This window comes from Accipiter gentilis, chromosome 14 (genome assembly GCF_929443795.1).
Source record: "Accipiter gentilis chromosome 14, bAccGen1.1, whole genome shotgun sequence".
NCBI lineage: Eukaryota > Metazoa > Chordata > Aves > Accipitriformes > Accipitridae > Astur > Astur gentilis.
This window is the reverse complement of record NC_064893.1, coordinates 33400550-33416337: the sequence shown is the minus strand read 5'-3', so window position 1 is coordinate 33416337 and position 15788 is coordinate 33400550.

The window sequence follows — 15788 nt, the reverse complement described above, 5'->3', positions numbered from 1 at the left end:
CAAGTTGTTTGCAAAAGCCTCTCCCTCAATTAGCTTGTTGATCCTGCAGGCAGGCTGTAATGGATGTACTCAACACGCCTTTACTTATCACCCAAGTTCCTCCTGCAGCCACCAGTTTTGCCCTGATGCATACAACACTCACTGCAGAGACACCTTTGTCTACAGCTGGGCCTCGAGATGTTGTCAGAGGACAAAGAATCGTGCAGAATCCTTTATTCTGTCTGCCACTCACCCATTGATAGCTACTGAATCCACCTTTAATTCTGGGAATGTGAATTTGTTCATTTCAGACTCAAAAAGGATATTTGTTGCATCTTCACAAGCTGCAAAGAAAAGCACTGCCATCAGGACTAATGCTCGGGATGCTGACCTGTAACTGTGGAAGAGCATCTAAGCTGTCATTTTCTCACTTCTCTTACGGGAGGCAACGCTCTAAGGAAGCGCAGTGGAGGCTCTGCGTTTTCAGTCAGCTGAAGCCGCACACAACAGAAGTCAGGTATCCAGATGTATGCAGTCGCACCCAAGGAAGCAAAGAGCTTGCTTGGTTTATTAGGGGCAGGGGAGACATTTGTGGTTTTAATTCAAGTGGATTGCAGCTCAAAAATAGCTGATGCTGCAGGATAGATGGAAAAACAGAGTCCTTCAAAACTCAGTCAGGCTCAGGAGGAAGGGGTCTACGAAACAAGACTAGCTTAGTTTCCTAAAAGAGATGACGTTTCAAATAACTGGGGACTTTAATAGGACACATAAACAAACAGAGCAGCGAGGAAACAGACATGGAGAAATGCTTATACAATGTGCAGAGCAGCTGGGAGAAAACCGGAGAGGTTTTACTCACCTTTCTCCTTACGGTTCTTGAGAGACAATGGTGCTTTCTGCATTTGATCCTTGCAGTGACTTCAGCAGACCACACAGAAGACAGACTCAAACCATCATCTTCAGTCTTAATAACCTGCCAGTGGCACTTCCATCAGTACAACAAAAAGAATTCTCCCTTTCTTACTAATAATTCAGACAGACGGACAGGCATACCCAACAGTTTAGATAAGCGAGTAGAAAACCCTACAAATATTTAAGATGCTGTAACTCCTCTTTTTAATTTTTTCTCTAGAATAGTTCACCCAACTTCAGTGATTTCAGGGTCTGAGAAGCAACTCAGAATTGCCTTCCAAACTATTTGAAGCATACTTTTAAGTAGTGTGAATCTCTATCTTTACTTAACACACTCTGGTCTGAGCAGGGAACGCTCCCTTACACAGGGTGGAAGCCAGAGGTCCTTCCCCCAGACAACTGCTACAAAATCCAGCCCTGGCAATAGCTGTTCACGTGGCAGCCATCCGGCAAACTGCCCTGGGCGTGCCTCGGAAAACCCAATCCTCAAAGCTCATCTGTGCAAGTGTTTCATCGTGTGCTGTTATGACTCTCAATTCCCCAAGTCATGAAGCAAAGATCATTTTGTACAAAAAAACATTCATAATAAATACCTAACATTAAAAAGTAATAAGGACCTTGCTCTGTTGCTTTACTTTTACCTCTAATGATGAGAAAAATGTGCTTAGTTCTGAGAAGCTGAGTGATGAGATCTGGATACCAAATAGCCCCACAGCACAAAAGCTTAGGAATACAAAAGATCAGGAAAATGCCCTAAAATCTTAGGAAAAGTAGAATACAAAGCCAATGAAGTAGTGCACCTTCTCCACGCTACAACACAGAGGCAGCCTCATCGCTGACTTCTCAGGCGTTCGTCCCTCTAGGCAAACATACCCTTGCTGAGCTCGTCTGCAGAACTTTCTGGCTGCACCACCAAACCGAAGTCCTTCCCCGCCCAAGTAAAATGAGCAAATAAATGTACTCAGTCAATAGCATGAAGTGAAGGTGCAGTCCTCCAGTTGCAGCCAGCGTACCAAGAACACGTCCTGCAGCCCTTCCTCCTCCCTGCCAGCTCCAGCAGGTACCCAGAGCCACAGGGAACCCCCTCAAATAGAGACCATTCTGCTCCAGGCACCTGAGCAGCGACCAGGCTGGCAATGGTCCTGAGCACAGGTCACACTAACCTCTGGGGCCACAGTAGTCACTAAAGGGGTGAGAGAGGAAAGGCCAACCCTGCCGACACCGAGAGCAGGATGGGACCTTCTTCCCTGAGCCCTGGGCGTCCTCCCTCCTCTCCCACCACCCGCGCTGCGCAGCGCATCTTCACATTGCCCACGGGGAGGTGAACGCACACCGCTGCCAGTTTGCCACCACGAGGCAACACGCTCTGCCCCCCAAGCTGCTGCTGGCTGTGATATCAGCAGCAGCCATTGTCCAGGCTCCACTCCGTTCAAAGCTACTTCAAAGACAAGACGACACTTCAAGGCAGTCCCATAATTGCATGCTAATGACACCTCCGAGAGCTCTGCAAGGCAAAAGGCTCCTGCAGAGATCTGCTAATTGCTCATCTGCCAGTGCACAGTAATACCACATGCTTGGCTATAGTCCCAGGGGATACACCCCAAAAATATAAAGCTATATTTTAAATTAGATTTACAGATGAAATGTCAATACCCAGCATTTCTGTCAACTGCAGGTCAACAACTTCAGGCAAACAGAAGTACAAAAAACCTACAACAGCCTTTCAGGCATGGATGGACATCACCTAAGTTTGAGCACCCCTCCTTTTTTTGGCCATCCTGGGTGTCACTGGCGCTCTGTCTTGCCAGTCCACTTGACCAGAATCCCTGCTTTGAAAAGCTCTGCTCTCAAACCCGTCACTGATGGTCTCTTTTTGGTCTGCCCCCTTGCCTTCCACGCACAACCTGCAGCAGTTTTGGAGGCAGCCAGCATAAAAGCCACTCGAGGGGACATTTTCACCTGCCACAGCAAAGCCCTACACACAGTTAAAGGTGCTGCCAGACTTGTGTAAACCTAAACTCTGAGTCGCTATTTGTCTCACCAAGCGTTAGAAAGTTTGCACGTCGGCGGTAATCAGTGGTCTGTTACAGCCGGTTTTATTTTACGGGTGCCCACCCAGGCTGGAGCTTTAACCACTGAATTTCCACACTGGCAGTGCCCGCTGCCGAGCTGCACGCTGCTCCGCTGCAGTGCCATTCTGCCTGCGCTGGACAAGTGTATCACAATCTGTGATGGCAAAGCAAGCAACTGCCCGCATCAGCGCTCCTAGAGTCTCCTTCCTTGCTCAAATACAAGCTTCACACAGCGCATGTACAAGTACACATTTTGCACGCAGAACTTACCTCCTTCACGTCTGCCAAAATCGTTCGGAAAGATTCAATAGACAGTTCTGGAATAACACACCTCTCGCTGGGTTTGTTCGCCGTTGCCCCGTTTCCCCACCCGGAGGGGTGAGGGCTTCCCATCAGGCACAGCCAGCTCCCAGCACACCAACAAAGGCAGAAGCCAAGCTGACACGAGGGACACGACGTGCTCGGGACGTCGGCTGCTCGCCGGCAGACTCGGGGGGGCTGGTGGCAGTGATGTTGTCAGGACCGTTGTCAAGGCTCCACTTAGTTCCCAAGCTCCAAGTCATTTCAGAAACTATGATATTTTTCTAGAAAAGGGCTAATTATGAATTAATAAAATACCAAGGCACACTGTACAGTACAAAGCATTGTTCCACCGCTTAGGTTTACCTTTGTATTCGACATATGTGCAGTAAAGCTCAGGCCCAGATTAGAGAAAAGCAACATTACTTGTTAAAAGCATTTACAGGCATCCCTTTCTTTCCCTACAACCAAAAGATGACTCGGACTCCCTGGGTAACACCTGCCCTCCAAAGCTGCTCCTCTGCGCTTTGCTGGGGGAAGCTGCTTCCCACTGCTTTGCACTAACCCTTTATTAAGGTTGCAATCCAAGCCTTGCTGGTGCTCATGGCGATGATGTAGTGGAAGCTGCCACATGTTTAAGTTTTCCTAACTGTCCCCTACGGTCTACTAAGCATAATTACCAAATAATGTGGGCGAACATGAATGCGTCCCTGGCAATTAGGGTGCCGCCACGGAAGGGATATCAGCCACTCAGCTGCCTCTCTTGCTGCGGGTCTCTGGCCAGCCACCATTATCACACCACCTCATCATCTTGCAGACGTTAGCAGAACACCACGTAATGCTCCACTTTCCCCTAACCAAAGCTGCTGACAGGTTGCTGCTCAGGATTTTAGGCAATAAAAACAACAAACTATCAGTGTTTTAAGGAGCAATTGTTCAGAGGAAGGATTATGAGCCTGTACAAATGGTGTATTTGCACTTTACGCCAGCTGCTTCCCTGTATAAATCCGTATGGCCAGGTCTCTTCCCCACTGCACTGAGTCTCACCTGTGGGTCTCGTCCCTCAGAGCCTGTGGCCTCATTCTGCTCCAGAGGTAGGGCCATGGGATGGAGCCACGCGTGACAGACGACCACCCTCAATGCCTGCAATGCCCCAGGGACCAAAAAGCAGGATCACAAGGCCAGAGAGAGGACTGCAAAGGAGACATTTTAGCCATTGATAGAAATAATACAGCTCACAGGTCCTTTTCTTGCTTTCACATCCCTGCTTTTTCCAGCAATCCCGTACCTGCCCCCAATAGATCTCAGTCTCAGAAAAGAGGCAGCAACATGTCTGCACTGTTTGTCAGCTCCAAGCAACCTGCTCAGCCTGTTCTCAATAAGCTTGGTTTTCATCATCTGTGTTTTTAAATAGTCTATTTCAAGGAACATCCCGTCTTTCACAGGATTCTGGGAGGCTGGCACACCCAGGCACCTGAAAAGCCAGCCAAGACAGGGCAAGGCTGCAGTGGCTCCTGCCTGACGATGCTGGCGCCCTGCGACCTGCACACCCTCTCAGGAATGGTCTGCTGGTGATGGGAGCTCCACGAAACCTGCCCCGCCTGCACGCTGGGGCTCAAGAGATAGTTCAGGGTATAGTCACTAGTAGTGGCAATTATTGTAAACATGAAGATCGGCTGTAAATATTCCCCATCAAAAATGACATGTGAGGTAACAAGAATTGCAGTGTTTTCCCACCATTTTTATTTGTATTTTGGTCAGGCTGAAATTAGTTTTTACTTGCTGTAACTCTAAAATTCAAGTCTCTGCCCCTATAATGTGGCTGAACCCAGATTTGTTTGCTCAAGAGCAACAAATCTTACAATATCTTTGGAGTTTAAAAGCTAGAGGCCAAAATAACTAACACTTTGGGGACAAGGCTATTAAAAATAAAGAGAGATAAATATTTATGTATTTCTTTTCTTTTTAAAAATCTATACGTAAGGAGAAACCTACTGTAAGGGCTGTCAGGGACCCTTCAGACCCATGGACTGCTCCTGCGCTTGCCTCGTTTCAGCCCTTTCAGCATCTGCACAGCACAAGCTCTGGAAACCTGCTGGCACTTCAGCTGGAACCAAATCCTGCTCCCTGATCTCCTACAACAACCGACCGACGATTGAAAGTATTTCTAAGAATGAAACCCTTTTGACAGGAACCAGGCATCCTCCCACACCTTCAAGTAAGAATACACAGAGTATAAACAAATCACGTGTTAATTATAAAACCAGCCATAGCAGCTAATAAAACACTGGAGGTAAATACCTGCTCTGATGAGATTATTCTGCTGCAGAGCCAGGGTCCCACTTCACAAAAGGCTAGCCTATATCAATGGGTGAGTATTCTACGTGGTTGTACCTACGCATCTCTCTGACAGCTTCCACAGCCTGACATTGCAGTTACTGCTGAAGTAACGATAAGCCTGAGACTTTTTATATACAAAATGTGAGATATGCTCTTCAAATGACCCTCCAAGAGCTCAGAAGCTCTGAAGGGACCAGGGATGAGATCCAACCATTCGCAATCTGCTGAACAGATAAAATAAAATTAATTCATGAAGATTCTCACTAAGGACAAGCTCAACAATTTATGGAGGTTCTTGTCAGTTTAACCTTTACATCTTCTCCACTATCTAAATTATTTCTGCAGGAATTGTCACTGTGACTTTAAGAAACTGGAAGAAAGTTATCTGCCAAAAAAAAAGAAAGGCGGGGGGAGGGGGGGGGGGGAACGACTTTCATCCCTTCAGGGATATGGACAGCAATAACATGAACAACTCGTAGGGTTCAGTGGTTCACAGCAAATATTAGACCAAAATCTATGACTCTCAGACACAGCATGGATCAGTCGAGCAGAGTCTTGTTTAGAGATTTGCCTGATGTAAAGTCAGCACCCTGCTGGACCATATTTCTGCATTCAGTATGGGTAAGTATTTTAGTTTAGTTTCCTCCTGAAGATACTCTAATGTCCAGTCAAGAAGATCCAGTCATTAGCTTCTATAGACGTGGTCTGGTCAACTGCACTCACCTTTACAGTGCTCTGCTCAGAATTTGCCCAGCATTCCTCCTTTCTTACCTTCTAATGAAGCATAAATGTAGCCATCCTCAGAACTGGTGATTAGGATAGTTGTGTCAGGATTCTTCTCACACTTCTGTTGTAAAATCACCTAGAAGGACACAGAGTGACTCATGCATTGTCTGCTTTCCTTCCTCAGTGACCAGCGGGTAGGCTGCAGAGCGGGACCAACACGTCCAACCTTTTGTACAGCTGCTGCTTCACTCCTTAGATCTTTCTGCCAGTTGTGCTCATTTTATTTTTGCTAAAACTTAAGTTTTAGCAGCAGCTCTCTGGTTCTTGAGAGAATCGACACATATCTTGACATTTTCACCTTCTGCTGGTTGGGTTTTCTGCAAATGTCAGAAGCATCATCACATGCCCAAAGCTCCTACACTTCAAATCATACCCCTCAGACCATTAGAGTCCTGCTTTTATCTGAAGTACGTTCTACATCTTTGAAGTCTGTGACAGCACTTTTTGAGGGGCATTATTTCTTTTCAAGATTAAGCACAAGAGAATGTCTTGTAAAGACAGATTCTGCAGCAACTTTACTGAGATATAAAATAGCCAGAATTAGAAAGCTATGCTGCTGACCAAGACAAGGCAGAGAGAGAAGCAAGAATGCTAGGAGGTGATGCTTCCTCATTTCTAAAAGAATCTGTTGCTTGGGAGCAGGATTCACAGAGAAGCAGCAACAGTGCTTACGCAGTGAGCAGCACAGTTTGGATCAAGCCCGACTTTGCTCCAGCTCTTACCTAAAGCGCAGAACCACACTTACTGATGTCCTTTGCCTTGAGCAGTCTCTTCTTCAGCCTGTTTCATGACAAGTGAAGCAGATCCCAAATCTCTGCAAAAGTAAAAAACGGGAAACAGAAATCTTTTTAGCACCTTGAGGCATCGCCGAAGACTGGCTGTATGAGCCCACCCAGCATGCTTTCCTCTCATCAGCCTCACTTGTAGCTTGCACAAAAACTTTGTTTCTTTTGCATGCTTTTCATGGATTCCTCTTGATTCTCAGTAAACGTCTAACCACTGGAAATGAGTCATGTTTCATCACGAAAGCCTATATTGATGTTTACTACTACCTTTCTTTCATCATGCTGCATTTAATACCATTCATTGACTCCAAGAGCACTAAGAGCAAAACAGTATCCACTACTAGAAGCACTTGGAAAAGTTGAATCACTTGTTTAGAGACATACCTAGCAGGATGGCTACTGCAGTTTCCACTAGAGTCAACTTATAATGGCTCCACTGAGAACAGAACAGAGCCATGAGCTCAGCACAGTATAAGCTCCAAGTCCAAACAATATTCATTAGAATACCAAGAAGATTAAATTCTCCCCTACTACAAAATCAACTGCTTTGGGAAACTTAAGGTAAAGATCATGATGCATTCGCAAAGCATACAATAATCCTGCCCAGGTGCTAGCAGTGCCGTCTGGAAGCTAGAAGAGATTCTGAGCATCAACAGAGCACTGAGTGAGTCATGATCAGAGTTTTAATCTAAATTTGTTCCATTGATGTGGCAGAAGATTTGTTCTACATCAAGCTGTTTACGTTATGATGTGCAAGTGAGTGGATTTAGTTCCTGTTTCAGTCTGTTAGAGGCCAAGACATTTCTTAGAAACATGGTCCATTTAATTCCACTTCTTTTTTACTGCTGGAGTACTATTAATATGCATACTGCTTTTATTTGGATAACTTCTCCATCATTCTTCAACTAGTTTCTCTTGGGCACTTCTCCAAAACCATAATACCTCTACAAACATTCACCACTGTCCCAGACCAGGAAAGGCTAAAGACAGAGAGGACTGCAGAACAGTGATAAAGCGTAACGTAACAAAGACCATCTCCATGTGTTAATTAGAACTGATGAGAAACAAATTTAACTTTTTTAAAAATTTCTTAAGTAAGTCTAAGTGTAATTTGATGAGCTGAACAATGTATAATTTGAGTGCCTGCGTGAACCAAACAAAGCATTCATCAGAAGAACTGGCAATGTCATAGTCCAGAGAGTGAGAGAGAACAGCTACCTGGGCACACCCAGGTCTCAGATATACCTGAGCCCATTAGAAATGGGATGATTTTGCTACAGCCCTGAGCCCATCAGGAGATCAGCTCACGTTTCCAACACCGAAAGACATGCCTCTTGCACAGTTTCATCCAGTGTTACAAAAGGATGCCTTTGCTTCCCTGAGGGATCGTGTGGCTAGGGCTCACACAGCTGTCCCCAAGAGGAGAGAGATCATGAAGATCTGCATCAGTTATGCACCAACTCTTCATTACGTATAACTTCAGAACTATTCCTTATACAAATTTATAAACGAGAATGAAGAACAAAGTTATTACTAGCTCTTGATGGAGATGGGACATGATAGCTATCGGACAAATGTAGCAGCACAATAACTGGATTAGAAGATCTGTAAATATAGCTCGTTGGAATTGGAGGCTCTGTAACAATTTTAAAGGAGAAAGGAAACAATGCCTTAAGGACACCTGCAGTCTTGTGTTAGTAGTGAGAGCGCCATTAAAGCCTAGCACATACCAAAATACTCTGCCATGCAGAGCCTGTCTAAATCATCGTCTCCTTGCAGGTACGTTGAGAAGGATTTCTCTACTCTCATCTATGCCCCTCTTTCACCAGGAAAGGGGTGCATATGAAGAAGTTGCTTACTGTACTGTAAGAGGCATCAGCAACTGGACAATGGTCCCTCAATATATTCCTGCCAGGAATGGTTTGCAGACAAAAGTGATCCATCAACCACCAGTAAAATCCATTAACGTGCAACAAACATTGTGAGGCCAAAAAGACAGGGAATCAGGAGGGAGAAATACTCTAATTGCGTGAATGCTATTTAATTATTTTTAAGGTTACAAGAGAACCCTGACAGAATATAGGCTTTATATAGCAGCCTTTGCAGAAGCATCTACCAAACTTCTCATAATTTTGCCCTACTACTAGAACAGTACTGACATTAATGCTGACCAGCATCAACTGGCTGATTAAGATACAAATCTCAATATTACTAATAAAACAGCAAGTGTCAGAAATAATAGCCATTATAGGCATATATGATTTCAGCTGCAGAATGGCGAGGTGAAAAAGAACTTTTATGGTGTCTTGCCAATAAATTCATCTCTGGGGAACCATCAAAACAGAGGATGCCTTTCTCTAAAGCAATCACTGATGGCCTATGAGCAAAGAAAATATACAGCTATGCATGAAAATGACAGCAGGTCATTTGAAACACATTGCTGATTCTCAGTGAAGGCTGTGTAGGACAGGCCTGTGTGTCTGAAAGTCTACATGAAGGAGAGGAATTCCAGGGTAAGTAAAGAGAGCATAAAAGGGAAAGTTATAGAAAATCAGAGAATATTAAAGAGGAGAGATTGGATAAAAAGAAGGCAAGGCAAAGAAAGGAACAAAGGAGAGACATTTACAAAAGTATCCAAACTTTGAACCTCTGTAGTGGTCACAGACAAAAACTCTGATCTAAACAGATTTAGAAAAAAGCCTCTATCCAGACAGTGAAACTCAATTGATTAGATCCCTATCCAGGTAAAAAAAAAAAAAAAACATTACAGAAGAGCAGGGGCCATTGCTGGCCTTCATTTCATGTAAAGCCAATGCTACATGCAAATGCTATGCAAATTCTTAACTCTGTTCCTAGAAGGAAAACCAGAGAAACCCAGCACACAGTTATTCTTCCAAAAGGAGTGAAGGGACAAGACAGGAAGAGAAAAATCTCCTTTTGCAGTGGGCTGGCAGTAGGATTTTGGAAGCTGTTAAAGACTGCAAGAAGGAAAGACAAAGATGCATGATATTACAATTCGTGCAGAAAAGGCAGCAGAGAAACAAGATGTGGACAGAGCAGCTCGGCAGAGGGATCCGGCATGCACTCTTCCTGCAAAAGCAGGAACAATTCCGAAGCAGAAGTCAAGTGCAACCACTCTTCATACAATCCCTCGGATAGCACAACAGCCAGGACGGGGCTCTGGCAAGTAATATACTCAGTGATTTACAACCTAAAATCAGAGAGTCCTAATAGAAAAATAACAGCCTGTCAGTGTAAGTGATGGTGCTTGCAGAGGCCGCCAGCCTCTTGGAGCAGCCGCTTACAGCAACCGCTGTCAAGGAAAAGGAATGACCAGCCTGGGCAATGGGCTCTTCTGTCGGGAGGGAGGGCCAAGGGGGCTCCCGTTTTCTTTGGGGATGGTTGGTTTCTCTGGCTTACAAGCCCTGGACATCTCCCTGAGCAGGAGGCTCAGACACCCAACAGGCACTTTCCAGATCAGTAGCACCTGGTACTCTAATGGAAGAACCGCAGCTGCAGCTAAAAACTAGAACACTGGCAAAAAAGGAGGCAAACGCTGTGAGCACAGGGGAAGGAGGAAGCACAGGGCCAACTGATTAAAAACCAACACCAAATTTTGGCTTTAAAAAGGGACCCAAACAAGAAGGTCACACCCAAGTCATGTGCCAAGATGCCTGGAAATTAGTATCTCCTTGCACTAGAGAAAACTGTTTTGCAAACACAAAAGGCATTTCTAAAAGGAACCTCTTTTGAACTGGCCTTCTCCACCCCCTTGCCATGAAGCATACATGAGGGATGGCTCTGAGGAGCAGTTCTGGCCCTGCAGCATGATCCCAGGGCTGCTCAGTTGCTAAAAAATAAAATAATTAAAAAAAAAAACCAAACACAAAAAACCACCACCCCCCAAAACCCCCACCATCGTTTGAAAGGATGCAGATGTATACATTAACAGCAGCAATGGGCCCCCAAAGAAGCAATTTAAACAACCAACAGCACACCTCAAACACCAAATTCTGAATATTTGGGGAGTAGACAAGAATTTGCAAGCTGCTCAGGGGCTGAAATTCCTTCTTATACAAAGCTTATGTGCAAATAACAAAACAAAACAAAAAAAATCCGCAGAGATGACCCTGGTTAATCCCACCCTATAAATCCTTCCCTGAAAACCGTACACAGAAACCCTGGCTGTTTACAGCATAAACGAAAGCCCAACATTACCACCTGGTGGTGATCCTCCTCTGCTACAGCCCGAAGCAGAAAAACCATTACATTCATTCAGCGTATTAAAACAAGCCGGTTTTAAGCCGTGGCAGACCATTACAGCACCATCAGAGTTCACTCCCGTACACGAAGAGGGGCCACCAGAAGCTAGTGGTTTAAAAACGACAAGTTTGTCAGAAGCACAGAGAAACTGCTTTCTTAGGGGGAAAGGCAACATGCCCACAGGCAGAATAGCTTCCAAATCCCCACATCGTTTCCTTTACATGCATCTATCCAGATGCAAGAGAAGATGGACGAGGAAGATTTTTTTTAGTAAGATAAGACAAAATTTACAGAGTTATAAATTACAACAGCCACAGAAGACTCAACAGTGTCCTATCCAGCAGCACCAAAACCAGAGAAGTTTAGGAGTCCAGGTGCCAGCAGTTGGGATTTTAGACTCCTGGAAGTGGTAATGCAATATTCACATCTTTTGTTATCGCAGAATTGTCTGGACAAGCAAAACCGCAGTTGCAGAGACCCACAATTTCCAGGCAGACATTATTCAGCCTATGTTGCTGAGGAGCAGAGCATAGCCCAAATAGGTAAAACAGAGAGGAAACTGTGATTACTGAGGCTGAAGAAAACAGCACAAACAATACAGCTGTAGATAAAAAAAATTGTCAGATGTCTCCTAACTTTATAGCAGACCAGATACAGAAACACATTTGGACAATTGCCAGCATGCTAAATAGCAACTATGGGGCTTTCTGTTGTACCCCATTAGCTTTCAGGAGATTGTGGATCGCTGCCAGACTAAATGCATTATGAAAGCAGAGAAGGGGGATGGGAGAATGCAGAGCCACGAGAGGGGGAAAAGTGAGAAAAAAAGAATGAAAGAGGAATGAGATGCATATAAAGAAGGGACACAATCAAGGAGTGTGAACAGAAAAAAAAGAAAGAGATGGGAAGAAAAAGGGAATCCAGTGGTGGGAAAGTTGAGTAATATTTGCAAGAAAAGGCAGAGAAATAGGTCTGAAAGTTGAGGGAGGTGATTGACCAGGAAGATACCCAGCTTCCTCCACCACATTACTCCATCTCCCTGCAAACATCTACACCTCCCCAGGCTCACCCTCTCGAGGCAGGCTTCCTCATCAACAGCACGCCCAAACTCACCATGAGCCTCCGGTCAGCAGCAGCTCAGCCTGAGCCTCTCTGCCACAACCCACCGCCCAAGTCACTGCTCCGCTCCCACGCCATCCCCCTGCACCTCGACTGCCAATTCTGCCAAGCGCAATACTTCTCTGCTGGCAGAAGACCACAAGTTTTCCCTGGGCCATAAATCCCTGAGCCGATGCACTTCACTCGGGTTCCTAAGCCAGAAAGGAGAATGCCTTTGGATCCCTTTCCAACCCAAGGGGATGCTTAAAAAGGGCAAGGCTTCCTACAGTTTTCCTACAGAAACTGATCCTGTCATACCCAACCATTCTCCTGCTCTGCTGGAGCTGTCCTCATACAGTGTAAAACAACTTCCAAAAGCTTCATTTATTTACAGCTGAAAGAGGAAAAAAAACCAAACCACATAAATATTAAAAAAGTGAGCCACTTCCACATTTTCTCCCCATCTCATGTTTCCCAGCACCTGAAAGTTTGGTACCAGTATGTTCTATCCAGAAGGAAGAGAATGTTAAAATACCAGCAGCACTGCCTGATACCATTGTGCAATGGATAAATTACAGAACAGAGGCAGAGACCTGTCTTACCAGAGTTTGCCGGTGTTATTTTAATGGAAACAAAGTAAGCAACATGGCTCTTATCAGCTGCTGAGCAGGAGGCAACAAGCTTGAGCTCAGGAATGAACTTTATCTGGTGGCACCAGTTCCCAAGGAGTGCCTGCAAGAGAGGAATGATTTCACTTAATGACACTGTGGTTTGAGCCTCAATGTGTTTTACTGCAAACACCTTGCTTTCAGGGGAGAAGATGGGTTAGGGGGTCAATTTAGTCTAGTCCACTGTTTCCGCCTCTTCAGAAAAGAAAGAGTCCAGTGGAACATAGACAGTAAAATGTGAGTCTGAGGGGAAACAGGAGGGAGTGGAGGGGACTGGCCACAGAAGGTGGGGAAAAGAGAAACACTATAGAAAGCTGAAGGAGAACAGGGGAGATACAGCATTTCTGTGCATAACAGTGGTTCAGGATAAACAGAAGACTAACCATGCATCATTTGCACTGAATAAAGGCCATAAGAGTCTTAACTGCAACAAGAGCAGTAACATTCCCCCAGAGGGATTCCTCTCTACAATCCAGTAAGCAAAGGTTATGTGAAGATGCATTAGACATCTGGGGCAGTGCAAGTGCTGTGTACAGCCAAGTGCTACAGAAGGATCACACCAAAGTCACTGCTCTTTGGAGAGCTGGCCCTAGGGGGGTGCAGACAGCAGAGCTGCTCGCAGAGTGCAGTCACCATGTCCTGGTGACCCAGAAGGTGCAGGAGCATCAGCAGCAAAGTACAATTTTGATATAGGAAAGTACAAGCAAGCAGAGAAGTAGGAGTGCCACTGATCCGCTGTTATTAGTATTTACATTATGCCAGTAGCTTTTGAGCAATAAAAATAGCCAAGAACAACTGTACACACAAGATTCACTGCCCATTTGAGATACACAGCCACAACAGTTTGCTGCACTGCCCTACAAGAAAAGGCTCTCAGGTCTTCTCTGTAAAGTACAGAGCTCTTGAAGAGATGTGTCAGGTCTCCTGGCAGGAGACAAATGCATCGCTTGAAGACCTGGAAGAGAGTTACAAATGGTTGGAAAATATATCTAAAATGGCAGAAGTAAAAGTGATGTTTAATTGTCTCCATACCATTTAGCAGTGAGAAGTAAAAAATTAAATAAAACATGAAAAAGCCTTACTACTTGCAAAACACGAATGACCAGCAAGTGGGAATCTGAACTAATCCATGAGTAACAAATTAGCGATTACCTGGAATTTGCCACCGTCACTATGCAGCACACAGCACCCACCCTGGACATTGCAAAATGGTCAGTGCAGAGCTCAGTCCCCACTCCAAGCGCTGAGCAGAATCGTCTCTAAGTGTTAGGAGCATAGAGCCCAGAAACAACAAGCATCATTTTACACTCAGGGAATGCAATCAGAGCTCACGAGCACTGGGTTTTTTCCCCCCTCTCCGGGACCCCTGTCACAGAAGGGAGGCACAGACGCCTGACCCAAAGTCCTGTTGTAAAGAAGTCATTTACCCGTTTGGAGAAGCATCCCACCAGTAATCCAAGGCCATGTCACAGCTGTCCCATTCAACAAGGCAAAAGATCCCATCACATTTGTTGTCACCGATATCAAAGAATTTGGTGCCAGGTCTGCAGCGAGAGATCCCATGACACAGGACTAATGACACACTGATGGCACTGTGGCTTCACATGCTTTTAACCTCAGGCACGCACAGCCATTTTGACAGTGATTCACAAGCATGCACGGTATTAGATGTGCTGGTAATATCATCACATACAAAAATCACAAGCTAACTGACAAAGGCAAAGCTCCTTTGACTTCCAAGGAAAAGACGCTGTGCACACCCCCAGAACAGGTAATAATTTTTGTAAATATCCGCCAATAGTTTCATCAGCAGATCCTATCACCAGCAAGCTGACATTGCTCAGACCCACATCTTTTGATGTAGTCCTTGATTAATCTAGCCAAGCTGCAGAGAAGAAATAGGTCGTTTTCAGAATTCAGGCAAAAGGGTGCTACAATCTGCCCCTCTAGACTTCACTGTCACTCGAAGTGACAAATGGGCTTCCCTTGTGCCTCTGCTCTTGGATGAGCTCCGCCCCAAAAGAGCTGCAAGTCAAATGCTTTTCATCCACAATAACCTTTAGAGAAAAACAAAAAATTCAAGAAAAACTCTACGATGTTAGCTTGAAGCTCACTAATGACAAAATGGAAAGAAACAGGAATCAAAGGTCTAATTGCACCTCTCCAGAATTCAACCTCGATTCATTACCTTGTGCTCAGTCCAGAACAGTTGACTTAACAGGCAGTAACTTGAGCTGAAACTAGACACTTCTGTTTAAACAGACCCTCCTGGGAAATTAATGAAAAATATTCCCTATGTGAAAAATTGTTTGTTTTCCCTCTTACACTTCCTAAAAAGTCTTCAGGAGAGCAGCAGCAATACAAAGGAAAAGCATTTCTTGCAGACATCTTCAACCATAAATTCACGCACACTTTCACCACCTTGTGACACCGCTCCTCTCTTTGCTTTCTCCGCACCCAGATTTGCTAACTTTGAAGTCATCTGGAAGGGTTTCACTCCACGGGCTCTCTCTGAATGGAAAAGAAATAGTTGCAAAGCAAAGGAAAAAGATGGGAGTAGGATAAAGTAGGAGAGGGGACATTGT